General features: G+C 33.1%; 1 long non-coding RNA gene across 1 annotated transcript; it reads right to left on the bottom strand.

Moving 5' to 3' along the window:
* Window positions 1-641: 641 nt before the first annotated feature.
* Window positions 642-16460, bottom strand: LOC145663794 (uncharacterized). The gene is made up of 3 exons (XR_014127269.1): window positions 16293-16460; window positions 8945-9036; window positions 642-1058 (listed from the first exon to the last, which is right to left on the bottom strand). It is a non-coding gene; the product is annotated as an uncharacterized LOC145663794 (long non-coding RNA).
* Window positions 16461-16614: the final 154 nt, after the last annotated feature.

The raw sequence follows: 16614 nt of genomic DNA, 5'->3' as shown, positions 1-16614 counted from the left end.
ATATTTCGATTTGACTTATAGAATAGTACCCTTTTGTCCGTGGGAGCCATTTGTGTGTGTGTGTGTGTGTTATACGTAGAAGTGAAGAGGAGCTGCCCCTATTTTAAAAAGTAAGGAAATAGTGATTAAATAAACTTCGATATAGGTGCACTGACTTCTTGATTTTTTTTGGGCGGAGGTAATTCGAAAGAGTATATCTTTCTTTGTGGTTTCATATAAATTTATTTAAGATCTAACGGTAATCTTTGAAGTTAGATCATGAAACACCTAAACGGATACTGTGTTGAAGTCGATTAAGATTTTTGTTGAAAACAAAAGGTTTATAATTATTACTTATGTATGAAATTCAGTTGCAGTGTGTGTGCAAAAATAACAAAGAAAATAACATATTATATAACTACATGCTTACCATTAAAAGTAGAAACTCTGCATAAGTTATTGTATAATAAAGTGATATATTTACTGTTAGTTTTACTTTCATTTTAAATGAACTTTGAAATCATCTTAAACCTCGTAAATATAAACCATGTTATGAAATTACGAAATATTTTCTAGGCAATTAGATATAAATAGCATTAAAACATTTCATAATGCTTTGAAAGTACAAGTTTATTATGCATCACTTATTGTACTGCATTAACTCTAATATTTAATATCATACTAATTTATTTAATAAATAAAAGCACATTGAGAAGTACGAGAGCTTAACATGTCTAAGATAAATCTTGAAAAATGAATCTTCTGTTTAGATCATATTTTAACTATATTTTAAGTCTCTAACACTTCTTTTACCATTTAAAAAACTAAATCGAAACGTCAAGATATTCGAGTTATGTTACTCCCATTTAAAATGACTTTGTGTTGGTTGTTTGCATGATTTTTAAAGGCAGAAAATTAGCTAATACAGTTGGACAGGTAGCTGAGCATACATTAACTGGGAAAAGCCTTCTAATGGCAAAAAATCCTTGTGAAAATTCGAATGCTCAAGAAATAAAAGATTTCAATCAAACTCAGAATACTGAAGCCCAAACAAAGTCCAAGTATTCCTCCACAATTGGCTGAAATAAAAATAATCTTACGTCAATCTATACAATTGTAACTAAATGTAATTATGCAAATAGCTTATAATAACAGAGTTCACAAACAGAAGAAATCAAGTTTATATTGAATTTCAGTCTTAAATCCAGTCTTTTTTGTTTGTTTGTTTGTTTGTTTTATAGCACAGTAAAATTATTTACAGTGTGTCTACTAAATTTTAAAACGAGCATTATGGGAAAATAATGCAGAAGAGAATACCTTGATTGGCTGCTAATCTACAATATATGACCCCTCTTTGTTGTATACACGCAATTCCACGATTGTATAGTTCCTGGATTTCATTTTGGAATTATTCTTGTGCGACAGTGTTGTTCCATCGTCACAGCCTTTTGGATGTCCAAAATTGAGTCAAAATGTTTTTCTTTCAACTTCATTTTGACCTTTGGAGAAAAGAAATAGTCAGGTGAGTAGAACGAATGGTTGAAACATGTCTTTTTTTTTTTTTTTTTTTAATATCCGTATTTCAATGAATCTGTCACAGTATGGGGCATAAATCTGGAACAAATCTTCCTCTTCTATAGATCTTGTTCCATGATCTTCCAAACAGTATCCTTACCAATGTTCAAGACCTCCGTAATCATCCGGAGGGACTGACAACGATTTTCAATCACCTTTTCCCGCACTTTTTCAACATTTTCGTCAGTTCGAACGGTTACCACACGGCCAAGTCTAAGGTCGTCCATGACTGCGTCCCAACCCTCACGAAAACGACGATGCTACACAAAAATGTTCGCTCCAGAAAGAGCATCATTGTTATAAGGTATTTAAATCATGTCCGCGGTCTCCGTGGTTACTCAAAACTTGTTGGCTATTCTCTGCTCTACTTTACTATCAGTGATGAACAAAGAAAACACAGTTCACTGAAATCACTGTAACTCACAAAATTCGGAACATAAATTCGTGAATTTTTCACACAATGCACAACACACTCGGTACTAAAAGCTACATACAATTTCCGCTTGGTGGATCTAGTGGTTATCTTACAGTGTTGATAGTCTTGAAATTTAGTAGACACACTCTGTATTTGTAAATTTAAATGTTTATACAAATTCTTAGATTTATAAATTAAGATAAATATAAATTAGCTTATTTTTTTAATCAAGGAATGTTCTCAGGTTCCATATTTGAGCAATCTCTTTCTAAGAACAAATGTTTGTGTTTTTTTTTTTTTTTTTTTTTTTTTTAATTTTATACAAACCCACACCATTAGCTTAGAATGCTTCCAGGTAACTGTAAAGAGAGACCTAGGTTATTTACAATTTTTTATGTGCACCTTAATAAGGAAGAAAGTGATATACAATTTAACCCAAATGTCTCACGACCCCTCATGTTGAGAAGTTAAAACCCCTTATATAGACACTTTATTAAATATAATTTGATTCTCGTCCCAACGTTTCAGAAAATTCCTCTTGTGAGGGGAAAAGAGAAGGCAATTTCTAGACTTTCACTCAACATATAAAAATAATATTGAAGTTGTCTGTTTCATCATCATCACGGAAAAATCCCTCAATCATTTAAAATGAATTTTGCGACATAGTTAACACTTAACTCCAGCTGAGATTTTTATTATATCATTTTCATTAAAATACGCATTCTAAGGGAGAAGGGGCTTCAAAATTTACGCCAAATAATAGAGTATCTCATGAGTCTATCAGCAGTTTAAAATCTATTTTTTAAAATAATTGAAACTTGGATCGAACTGGGTGTTTTATCATTACACTTCAATTGAAATGTGTAACCCACGGGGAAAGAGTGTTTATTTATTTATTTATTTATTTATTTTACAAAGAATAATGACTACGCCGCCTGAAACAAATTTTCGAACTAGCGCTTAGGTCGAACTGTGATTTTATAATTTCATCTAATGGAGGGGAAGGGTTCAATTACATTTTTGAAATATTTTCCACAAAGTAGCTGAATTTGCGCTCTCTAACAGCACATCATTCACATATGAGAATAAGGATCATTCTCGTGACTGTTCATTCCTCAGAACATGTCCCCTTTACAGACACAAGTGAAAGACGTCTTGATAAAAATCAGCAAGGGATACCATAAAGGGAGAGCTTTTGATTACTTTTTTCAATATCTCGCACCATTTGCAAGATTTGAGCCCACTTCCGGTTAGAGTTTCTAATTCATGTATAATCAGTGTCTTCTTTCTTCTTACATGCAGGATGTAATAAGCAAATACGTTTCACACACAATTATTTATAATGTCCGTGATATACGGTGCTTGTTGGGCAAAACACTCCAAAAAATAAAGATTCATCTCAGACTGGAGAAATGGTTATCCTTCGTTTTTAATTATCATTTGGCCATGAAAAAATTCCTGAGGGATAAACAACCTCTATATACAACTATGTGGTGTTGGAATATATAACTCGTAGGATATGATGCTTTACTTTTATAAAATTTCAACACATTCAGTGTATCCCTAAAAAATGTAATAAAGAAATATTGGCCATTTTAAAAAAAAATATATTCAATTAGGACTAAACAATCTACACTAAATTTGCAATCCATCAGTGAAAACGGCTTCTTTCTAGAGCCTATGGTTCTCGAGAACTCACTGTCCAAAAGATTGGCCACATACATATAAACCTAGCATTTTAATATATAGATAGTAGTTTGTAATTGCTAGCTAATATATGAAAGAAATAAGAAATTTCATATATTTTTTAAAGTTTCGCATTAAGTTGCATAGATATTCTTCGACTATAAAAAGCTGTTTGCATAGTGAGTTGGAGGAAGTACTTCTCTGTTCATCATTCATATAATCTGGAATTTTATTATATAATTTTACACCCATATAAATTTGTAACTTTCCATATCAGATTTTCAACGGTTTACACTAAATAGATTTTTTCCACGTGTACAATAGCTGTAGCAATTTCTTTTGACATTGCTTAAGTAGTCGGAATTATCATCTTACTCGATATCTAGGTGTTTCGGTGAACTTCTAACGATTCTTATTTATACGTTTATCACGTTTATATACAAGTTACGGGGAAGACTGCCAGAAAGCCTATATTTAATATAAGAGTAGAATATGGATTGTTGTGACGTAACGGATTATAGATTAAGATACGGAATTTTATGTATGCATCCTGGTATAGTATAATATCCTGGCATCCTGGTTATACAGGGTTTTCATAAAGTCTGGACGGATTTAATTTGCTTATAATTTTCATAAAAATGCTCATAATGAAATCAAATAAAGTGCAAACGGTAGCGGAAGGATTAAATTTTTAGTTTGCAACACTGTTAGATAAGCGGCAACTCTGAACACGTTGAGAGAGGGAGAGGGAGGGCAAGGGTCAGTTTCTTACCAAATTCCATCTATTGTTGTTTTCATTGTTGTTTCAATGTTGACTGTTAAAAGTAAGTTGTAAGCTGTATTGGTGTGTGTGTCTTTTAAAGAAATAAATAAATGAAACACTCCTCTGAGAAGAGTATTTTTTTTTTTTTTTTACCGTATCATAGATGGTGTCGGTGAAAGAGAAAGCGCAATGTGTTCTGTGGTACGCAGAGCTAAAATCACCAATTCTGGTGTGTCGAAAGTTCACCAAAGAGTTCAAAAAGCCGGCACCGACTGAGAGTGCAATCCCAAAGTGGCATGCTAAGTTCTTGGAGACAGGAAGCGTCCTGGACCGTCCTCGAAGTGGGACTAGTACTACTACTACTACTACTGGCATTTCGGATCAAACACGGCGGAACGCTGTGAGTGGATTCCAGCGCCGCCTACGCGAATGTGTAGACGTAAATGGCGCCCAATTGGAGGTGTGGCGGTGAATGAACTGAGCTGGTGCAGATTACAGGTAAAAATTTAATCCTTCCGCTACCGTTTGCACTTTATTTGATTTCGTTATGAGCATTTTTATGAAAATTATAAGCAAATTAAATCCGTTCAGACTTTATGAAAACCCTGTATATTCCCGTGATAATTTACTATCCCCATGTTTAACTAACGTATTTATTGTGATAGTAAACACCACTGCATAGGTTCAGAGACATCTTGGAAACTATCTTCATTTATTCCAGTTACTACCATTTAAATCTGGAAGAACAGAAGGTGTAGCTGATTTTTGTTCTGCTCTTTACTGCGAAGTGATGATGAAAGTATTTAAATGATATTTTGATAAATAAATGATGATGAAGGTATTTAAATGAATCTTAATATTTACTGAAAACCATGGGATGCATATTTAATAAGTCAGAACAAGCAGTCTCAACACAACAGAACTATGACCGATCTTTGTGGGTTTATTGCGAATGGGACAACTTGTTTTGATTTTGGATTGCTAATAGACGACTTATTTTTTGTTTGTTTTGTTTTGTTTTGTTTGCTTTAAACTTTGGTTTTGTGGCTTTTAGCGCCCACAAAAGGTTATTATAAACCATACAAGTAGTTTTTGTTTTTGCCGACTGCTGGAAAGATATTGGGGAAGAGAAGAGTGCTTGCCGTAAAGATTAATGAATAAAACAAATTAAAATAAATAATTTATGAACCGTTACAACACACTGTAAAGCTACGAGCGATTACGGCTAAGAATTAAAGGTGAGATTTAAAATTGCGAGTACTATGTATTGTGATTAAATAAACTATATATAATAAACAAATTATAAGCAATTATATATATTTAGCAACCTGAGCGCTTAAAACAATTATTTTATTTTTTTAATTTTTACTTTTTAAGCTCATTTACTTTAATTAGATGGCTTTAATTTATAAGAATTATTTTTTCTAAATTTTGCTTAGTTTGCGCTAGCGGCAAGAAATGAGACTAAGGGATAATTATATAACACTTGTGTTTTGTGAAACAACCCTGCACTGCACAAGGAGGTTGGGGATTAAGTTAGTTGCAGTTTTTAAGAGCTTTTTTTTTAAATGTTTTTTTAATTTAATTTAGTAGTTTATTTGCCATACGAAAGAAAACATTTAACAGCTATATTGCTTACAACAGGGTTATTGTTTGGGTGTGCCTTAAAACGTTGCTTATGCTGAAATTTACTAATAATTGAATTGTTTTCAAATTGACTTACTAGTTTTTTGTTTGTTTGTTTGATTGGTTGGTTGATTGCCACAACACGTTTAAGTACGAACGAGTAAATTCAGCTGCAAGGCCCGTTTTGTAATTGTAAAACCTTTTAGGAACGACACTTTGAAAACTAAACTTGTGTCGACGGACTGGGTGCGAGCCCGCGTAAAAGCCTATGCTACGTGCAGGACGCATAACACGTGTGAGGCGCACCTCTTGCTAACTGAGTTTTTTGGATAGATTGTTTTTTTTCGCCAACCTCTTGTGTTGCTTTTTTAAAGGGAAAATTTTGGTTTTGACTTGAGATGCAAGTAACTGATGCAATGGCTAAAATTAACGATGAGACTTCCTTGTTGGAATGTTTTGCGAAGCTTCTTTCTTTTTTTTTTTTTTTTTTTTGGCCATAAAAGGATTGGTGGGAGAAAGTTAGTTGCACACACACACTTAAACATATATGTATATGCTTGCGAAGAAAGAGTTTTGGAGAAAATTTTATGTGAGGCCTGTTTATTAATTTGGAAGTTTACACTGCATTGACTGTTTTTTTTCTATTAATATAATTAACGAGCCCAAAAAATTGTAATAGAACATTTCTTTAAATGTAATATTCTACTATTATGCACCAAGAGAGACGATGATGATTAGACAAATGATTATGGTGAAATGACGAATGTGGGAGGAAACGAGAGAACCAAGGGAAAACGCACGCACACGATATTTGTCTACCACAAATCTTACTTGTTGGAGCTGGGGTCGAACAAGGTAATCCCACTCGCTAGAAGTGAACGTTCTGCTACTGAAACACTGCGGTCCCCAACAAAGATTATTTTAAGTGTAATTTCTAAAAGAACTGAATTACTGCCAATGCGATGATTTTCATTGGAACTTCAGATTTATACAATATATTTGATCGTATTTATTTAATGGCAATCCATCCTACTTTCCTGACATATCACAAGCAATGGCTCATTATAATAAACTACTTCCTTAGCTTTACAGTCTTGTAACTCCTTCTATGTGAAACACTTTCTGCACATTAATTAACGTAGATAGAAAACTGTGGATTGAATTTACACATGTTTTCTTCACAAAGATTGGTTATTGAGTCATACATTCTTATGGATAGACAAAACGTATAATCATGTTAATAGTAATAATGTAGTGGAAGATGATGCATTGAAAAAGAAACCAGAGAACCCTTGATATTGTTTGTTTTCATTTTTATTTTTAGGACACAAGATAAGAATAGCTTTCTCTTCTATCAATATATCTTAATGTTTTATGTTTTTAAAGCTTTTTTCTCCTATTTTTATTTTTGTTCGTAATTTTTTAAAAATTCTTTTGATGTTTCCATAATTAGAGCTAAAATTTGACGAATTTCATGCGAATGTTATTCGAAAATTTCATCGAAGATTTTGCCGGGTCTAAATTAAGTACAAATTATCCATAAGAATGAAATAAATAAAACATATTTACCTTGGTAAGTCTTCTTTATTCTTGCATCAAAAAATCCAATATACATTTTAATCAAAACTTTGTGGCCCCTAATCCAAGACCCAATATATTTCAATCAAAAATTTTCTTTACGCATGGAGAACTACATATAGTGTAACAAAACCCAAACTATCACTTAACTCAGTATGATGTGCTTATTCAGTAGAAAGTACGAAAACTCGATTTAGGGGCAGATCAAAAATGTTTGTGCCTCCTGATCCAAAAACTAATTATTGGCCAAGATTGCAATCTTTTGATGCACTTTTTGGATCATTCCTAAAATTTTTGGCCAAGATAGCAATCTTTTGATTTTTTTAAGCATTCCTAAAATTCTTGTTTACTCAACATTTCGGTAACTCTTGACTGTTTCCTTTGATGAAGAACAAAAATTTGATGGAAAAGCAAAATTTCATCAGGCTACGTTCCTGAGGTTTCCTTCTTTTTGCCCAACATTCCTAGTACACTATCCAGTTGTTTAGATTTTTCTTTTAGTACAGCATAGAGTTTCAAATTTGTATAAGTTTGAATATTATAATATTCAAATTGAATACTGTATTTGAATAAGTTTACTGTAATATTCAGGACAAATAATGAAAACAACAACGCCTTACTGTGCTAAAAGGAAATTTGGATGGTATTTAGTATCTCCTCCAAATCCATCGACGGTACTATGACTTACAGTAAGCCGTTATGAACGACATCCTTTATGCGTACACCCACCTTCGCTTATGTGCCTGCTCCCTATGGACGCACCCCCCCTGCTGCCGCTCTGGCCCTCTGCTGCGCAATCCTCTGAATCAGTTACATAGCATTTCTGTTTTAGTGGCCACCTAGCAAAAGTTGGTTCTTGTTTTATGTACTGTTGTTTTTATGCCATATGTCCACATTATATTAAGACTTCATAATTACAAATAACTTACCGTAGTCATTACTAAGTGAGTCAGAGTCACTACCAAGTGGTTTGGGGGCCATACTAAATACTACCCGAAAATTTTAACCAACAGAATAGTGAATAGAACAGTTGGGAAACAGGAAGGAAACAATAAGAATATAACCAAGCGCAATCCCGTTTTTCGTCGAATTTTCGTATCTCGTCAAAGGTAACAGTCAAGGGTTACCGAAATATTGGATAAAAAGTAAAGATGTATCGAGGTAAATATATTTTATTATTTATTTCATTATTAAACGTAAATATATAAGTACGTAAATAAAAATGATCATATTATCGTTTCAAGTTCTAATTTTTCTATGTTTACCCAACTTTTTTTCTTCATAAAAGTACAAAAAATAAGTGGACAGTACAGTTACATTACCTAGGAATTCAGTCCAGCCATACATTTCACTTCTATATTTTGTGATAAACTGCATATCTCTGAAGAAAATGGATACCCTTGTCACTGACCTCCTAAAATAATAGCCTGAATGTGAATCAAATCTGCATAGACAATAATTAGTGAAAGAAATATTTTGTACTTTATACTTTACTATAGTTCACTGGAATGTCTGGCGAACGAACTTCGAGTTCGTTTATTGCATTCTTAGGTCATATATGTGAGTCGTTCAATATATAAATTTCTCTAAGTCGAAAAAAAATTAAAGATACATTTATAAACTATACATACAAGTGTAGGTGGGTCCTTTTTCACCTCTCCACATAATTCTCTTTGAAATTCAGGTATTTGTTTCACCGTTGCACCAAATTGTCCAAACCGTTTGCAAAAAATCTGGGCTCTGGCTATTTAACACTCTTCTCACATTCCGCTTCACTTTTACATCACCAATTGACTAGCACTTTCCTTACATTCCGCTTCACTTCTTCATCACCAATTAACTAGCATTTTCCTTACATTCCGCTTCACTTCTTCATCACCAATTAATTAGCACTTTCCTTACATTCCGCTTCACTTCTTCATCACCAATTGACTAGCACTTTCCTTATATTTCGCTTCACTTCTTCATCACCAATTGACTAGCACTTTCCTTACATTCCTCTTCACTTCTTCATCACCAATTGTCTAACACTTTCCTTACATTCCGCTTCACTTCTTCATCATCAATTGACTAGCACTTTCCTTACATTCCGCTTCACTTCTTCATCACCAATTGTCTAGCACTTTCCTTACATTCCGCTTCACTTCTTCATCATCAATTGACTAGCACTTTCCTTACATTCCGCTTCACTTCTTCATCACCAGTTGACAGGAGACAAGGTCGTTTATGTCCAACCTGAACTCTTCTTCAGGGAAACGCAAATCGACATTAAGCGACTTGGTCTCTTCTTCTTGACGATAACGCCCACTCCCACACAGCACGCAAACAAGACATAAAATTGAAGAATTAGGTTCAGAACCACTCCCTACTCTCCATACAGCCTCAATTTAGCGCCGAGTTATTTCCATCGTTTTCCCGGTGTTAAAGTCTGCATTGCAAGGTAAAAGTTTCGAAAAAGAGACAGCTAAATAGTCAGAGCCGTGATTTTTGCAAAGGACGAACAAATTGGTGCAACTGAGAGACAAATACTTGAATCTCAAATGGATAGGTGAAGAAAGACCCACCTACACATGCAGGGGCGGATCCAGGATATGATCAAGGGAGGGACTAAACCATATTTTGCCGTTTTAACCAGTGTAAAGCAGGATTGAAGCCCATTTTATCCAGTGTATACTTCAGCGTCAAGAGGGGGTGTATAGCCCCTATAGTCCCCCCTTGGATCCGTCACTGTACACGTGTATGCAGGTGCGGATCCCAGAGGTTGTTATAAGGGCTATAGCCGCCCTTGAAGCTCAGGTATACACAAGATAAAGTGGGCTTCAATCCTGCTTTACACTGGATAAAACGGCAAAATATGGTTTAGTCCATCCCTTGATCATATCCTGGATCCGTCGCTGCATGTATGGATAGTTTACAAATGTATCTCAAATATATTTTGCAGCTTAAGAGTTTTCATCCCGACGAAATTAAAATACCGCTAATTTTACAGTAATTATGTGATATCTTCAAATAGATAAAAGATAATCGAAATGTGGAACAAGAGCGCCCTAGATAATATTATTTTACATGAGATACTGTTATCACGACTCACTTATCTGCTTTCGATTTCGAACCATTTTGAAAATCGGCATTTATTTTCGCGTTTCTAAACGGCTGAAAACGGAAAGCTACTCGGTGACTTGTGGTAGTGGTACCTCATGCAAAATAATATTGTCTAGGGCGCTCTTGTTCCATATTTCAATTATCTTTTATCTATTTGAAGATATCACATAATTACTGTAAAATTAGCGGTATTTTAATTTCGCCTGGATGAAGACTCTTAAGGAAACTTATATATGTATTGAACGACCCACGTACACAAGATTGTATTTGTCAAGTTGTAAGCATAATTGTACGTTGTTACAAGCAAAATACAAAATTCGTCAAAAGGATAACAATAGTTTCTTAGAAGATACCTGTTTAGCAATTTCTTAAATTTAAGAGTGCTTTACTCGTTCTTTATTACAGCTAATATAATGTTCTAATACTTCTTACCTACATACATTACATCTTTTTCATAGATATTGCTTCTATGTTGAACATTGTGGAAGCCATCTCTTCTACGCATATTACAAAAATGTGGAACCTTCATAGTTCAGCTTTGTATATACTACTATATGATAAAATAGAACTTTGTATGTAATTATAAAGTCCAAGATCTTTAAACAACTATCGACAAGAATTTCCTCCGACCTTTCCAACTTAAAATCCTTACCACTTTTCGTCTTTAAATTTAAAAATAATGTTATTCTCCCTATTATTACTCAAAATATGCCATGGTTTAATACTGGATAGATCATGTAATATAAAGTATTGCTAGATTTAGTTTTTTCTCTAATAGTTCTTATTGCCTAACATAGGTGACTTAATTTTAAAACTACCGTCTCCTTTAGCCTAACCAGCATAACCGTGGGACGTAAAACTCAAATATTTCATTTTTAATTTTAAAACAACGTTATTAATGTTTCTTCTCAACTGAGATTACAGCCAAGCCAATCGTTAACTCTAAGAATAAACCGTATTTTAAAATATTTGTTTATTTATTTATGTTATTATTGTTATTAAAGCATAGATCAGGGTAACCGAAATTTTCCTGCTGTGATGAAGGGTCTGTATGTGATAGATATTCTTAAAGCACTAGAGGGGTCGTGTTGACTCAGTGGTAGAGCGTTTACCTCTGATGCCTGGGGTCTAAGTTCAATCCAAGCTCGCGCCAAGTAAGCTTTGTGGTGGACAAACACCGTGAGCGTGGGTTTTCTCGGGTTTCTTCCGTTTCGTTTCACTCTCTTCACTCCACCATTTCATTCATTTCTCATAATCACTATCTCCTTTAGCCTAGCCGGTATAATCGTGGGACGTAAAACTTATTTCTGCACTCGATTATCAGCGTGATCTAGGTGGGATAACAAAACAGTTTCTAAACACATCTACAAGCCGAGAGAGATATTTGTCACATACTCTGTCACCAAAAAAAAAAAAAAAAAAAGTGTAACATGTGCGATATTTGACTGCACTGTTAAGATAGTTTTAAATTACTAATATCCCCCAAAATAAATCTCTACACAAGAGACAACAAGTACCAGAATCTTCTTTAATAGAACTGCCAGCTTTTACAATTTTCCTCAATATGTTTAAGTGTAACACAGCAATAGTTTTAGAGCTCTCATTTCGATCTTTTCTTTTTTTTCTTCGCTAAGTCAATTTATATAGATCTTTGAATTTCCAATAAGGGATTATTACCTTAATGCTTTGTATCTTAGGTAATTAAACTTAATGAGTTTACAAATTCAATATGAATAAGTGTCTTTAGCTCAAACTAAACAATTATTTTACAAACACAAAAAGAAAGAAGATGCTATTTGTGAACTTCTTTATTACCAAAAGAAGTTTTAGGTGCTATTTTGTCAGTCATTTGATTTTTGTATTTTAAAAATATCAAGAACAGCATATATCGTATGCTATCTACAGAACTCATTATTTTTGAGTTTTCAGAAAATGAAAGTTAGCGTTCGAACTTATTCAAATGTTCGAAAGGAAATGCTATTTGCTAGAACAAGAATTAGAGAAAAATAGATGGAACAAAGTTACTAAACGTTAATTTGTTAAGCAAAGTGTTAAGCAACCATACATTACGAAAAGCATCAACATAACACAAATTGTCCATGGTTGAAATGAGTTGGAGGCAATCCTACAATGTAATGTGTTCTGAAGCTTAAGTTTTACCCTGCTACCGATGAAGATTGAAGTTGTTCGTCGAAACAGCTTCCCGTCAATTGAATATTAGTACGACTAAGGTGAGTTTCTAAATATTGCACTGTAAGTCTAAACATTTCAATTATGAGTCCAATAACCTCTTCAAGTTACAATATGTTTCTTTATTTATTAATTTAATTGAGCAGAAAGATAAAGACAAGCAGATAAAGACAGACAAGAAATCTAGGCCGAGGTCATGTGTATAAAGCTATTTATTTTCTATTTACTTTTATATTTTTTTCGCTCCTTTATTTCTGTGAGTAAATTCATGCAGATGAAAGTGATCTCGCTGGTTCAACGTAAACGTACGTAGATTTGTCTTTCATCTCATGAGGATATAAATCTAATTGTCCTAACAACCTACTTAACATCTGAAAAAGTTTTTTGACTTTCATGTCCATTGCATATTGAGTCAAAAATATTCTGTTTATATCCTCTTTAAATAGAGAAACCAAGCAAAAAATGCTTGTCAGTTTTTATTTTCTTCTTCTTCTTCTTCTTCTTCTTCTTCTTATTATTATTATTATTATTATTATTATTATTATTATTATTATTATTATTATTATTATTATTATTATTATTATTTATGGTGACTGAGAATACAGTTCGTTTTGGGTAATGTGCCTCAGATAACATACCATCTCCATGTTTCCATTGCGTTGGTGTGCGGATTCAGTGTTAGATAATTTATACCAAATTAAGTGACTGAATCCAGAGTCGTATCATGAGGACATAAATTTCCTTTCATTCAGAAGACCTGGAGTTCGAAGCGAGGTCATCATTGTGTCCATTGGATAAAAACTTTGAAAAGCCGGCAATATTTTTCGCATGGTTATTCTCTAAGGTAAGTTCCAGCCCATTTACCTAACCAGTAGAGGATAGGGATAGAGGAAGATGGCTAGTTTCTTTATCATGTGACTTAAAACAACATATGGAAAACTGAAGCTGTAATGAAGAGGATATCTTGAGAATTAGGGTAGGGATACCAATACATAAGAGATGAATAATCATGGCTATATGAAAATCAAATATGCATTTGCATATGTCAATTAATGTTCACCATATATAAGTGGAATTGTCAGATTGAATTGAAGACAAAACTGTAGACTAGCAGCATTTGTGTAATTATGACACAAATTTGAAATTGAAGATTTCTGCATGTTATTAATATTATTACTTCTAACATTTATAACCACTCTTACCAACATTACTATTTATACCAACCAAACGTACTGTATACTCAATGGCATATTAGGGGCGTTATCGAGCTCAAATACCCCCTCTCCCTCTGAAATGAAATAAATTTTGTTAGTTTTTATTATTCCACGTGCAACAATAATCCATCTTGACCATTTCTAAGAATTTCATTCACTTTCCATTTTCTTATGCTCTTTGTTCAGAAATAATGCTGTAATTATTTGTCAAATTGTATTTCATGTAAGAACTGCGTTCTTTTTTTTTCTACTTTCGTCCATTCTACTCTTCTGTTTCTTTTGCTTAGTTGTCACTTTCTTTCGTTTCTCCTATCATACTTTCGACCGTTGTTAGTTGTGATTCAAGTCGTCCGTCGTCAGTAACACCAAACTTGCACGAATATCCACATAACGGGACTTTAGTTATTATAGCAAGGAAATATTTACATCGTTTAGTTATCATGAAAGGTAAATGTTTGAATTAAAGAAAATCAAGAGGGAGGGGAATAAGTAGTCCGGGAAATTAGGTGGATCAAAAGGATGCTTCCTTTCTCTTCCTTGAATAGAATAAAAGGTTAGATTCGCTGCTAAATGTTTGTGTATATCATATCACATAAGATTCACTAGTCTGCAATTTTTGCCTTTAAAACCTCAATTTATGTAAAAATTAATATATATAATTCTCAAATTCAGGTGGGCAATGCTCCCCTGCTTCCCGTGTTGTGCGTAGCTTTTCTCCCGTAACGAAATCCTAAATACGCCACTGGGTATACTGTACAAAACTAAATGAAAATGTTACAAAACAATGGCGATTATAGACACCTACATTATTATTATTATTATTATTATTATTATTATTATTATTATTATTATTATTATTATTATTATTATTATTATTATTATTATTATTATTATTATTCTATATGGAGCTCCTTGCTACATGAAGAAGAGTACTATGTTTGGTAAGAACCGTTTTGTGGAGGTTTTGACAGAGCATTTTCAACTTCAGCTGACTACAAATATCAGCCATCAAAAATTCTGTTGACGTTGTCTTTCTATTATCTAACAATAAAGCTTTCAATACAATGCTAAACACTCGTTCGACACGTGTATTATTGCATTGAGTATATCGACAATATACTGCATTATTTTGAATAGATTTGATAGGACTGCTTTCTCACAGAATGCATTCCATATTCTATAACAGTCACTAGTATCCTTCGTACCAAATGTTGATATACGTTCGAAAAAGAAAAATTATTGTATAGTTCATTTTCATCGAAACTAACTTTAAGCTACTAATTTTGCGGTTGTGAAATCATTAAATAAAAGTAATGTTGGTCCGCGTGATAATGTAGGCACAACAAGGAAAAGAATTTAAATGTAGCTTTTTGTTAGAATAAAAACACAATTATTGTAAATAGCAGCAACTACGTAAGAACATTACGAATAAATAATTTATTATAGGTAATTAAATATTCGAGTCCGCAAATTTAATTTGTTGGTCCGCAGAGACGTAGAATTTGTTTCCAACTAGGGTACTCAGGACGGAGCCTAGAGATCTGGTACCTCAATATACAGGACACACTGACTTCTCACTATATCAAGGACACAGATCCATGACAGGTTTTTATAAATATAGTTAAAATCAAACACACATGCGTACATTCATTATTGTCTTAATTTATCAGCTTTGTAGTTAGTTGTTAATACTCTCTTTTTTTGTAGGTTATCGTGAATAGAAATAGAAAAAACCGGTTCTCATCAAACATTTCCGTTTTCTACAAAACCAGTTTCTGGATCCGGGTTTTTGATCGGTTTTAAAACCGAAACCGTTTTCTACAGAAAACTGAAGTAATTTTCAAACCGAAACCAGTTGTAGAAAAGCAAAACTGTTTCTATAGAGAAACAAACCAGTTTTAAAACCCAAACAGATTTCTAACAGAAAACCAAAACCGGTTTTAAAGACGAAACCATTTTTAGAGGAAATCGAATCGGTTTTAAACCACAAATTGGTTTTTGAGAGAAAATCAAAATCGACTTTAAAAGCAAAAACCGGTTTTGATAAAAAACCAAACAAGTTTTGTTTTTTAACTTTAAAACTTTAAAAAATAGCTTTTAACGTTTCCAAAAACTGCAAAATCATTTTTTTTTTTGTGCTCAACACGAATTGTAATATACTTACCCTTCTTCACTTTTGGAAACCATAGCTGAAATATCAAATTTCGAATGAGAACTTTCAACTGCATACTGTATCTCTGTACAGGCTGGTAAACATTGATTGCATTCATCTATTGTTTCACTGATTTTTTTATTCAATTCGTGATGTCTATCATCCTCATCGAGTTGCAGCTTCTCGTACTTGAAGAACTGTCTGTATCGAGAAACTAGAAAGTAAAAAGATATCAATTATATAAAAGAAAAAGAAAATGAGAAGAATTGTAGACATTATTATTATTATTATTATTATTAAGTATTCTGCCTATTGGCAGGTCCTGGGACTAATG

This window comes from Thermobia domestica, chromosome 11, assembly GCF_964235325.1.
Source record: "Thermobia domestica chromosome 11, izTheDome1.hap1.1, whole genome shotgun sequence".
Classification (NCBI taxonomy): Eukaryota; Metazoa; Arthropoda; class Insecta; order Zygentoma; family Lepismatidae; genus Thermobia; species Thermobia domestica.
The sequence above is the reverse complement of the archived record's forward strand: the minus strand, read 5'-3'. Positions and strand labels throughout refer to the sequence as shown.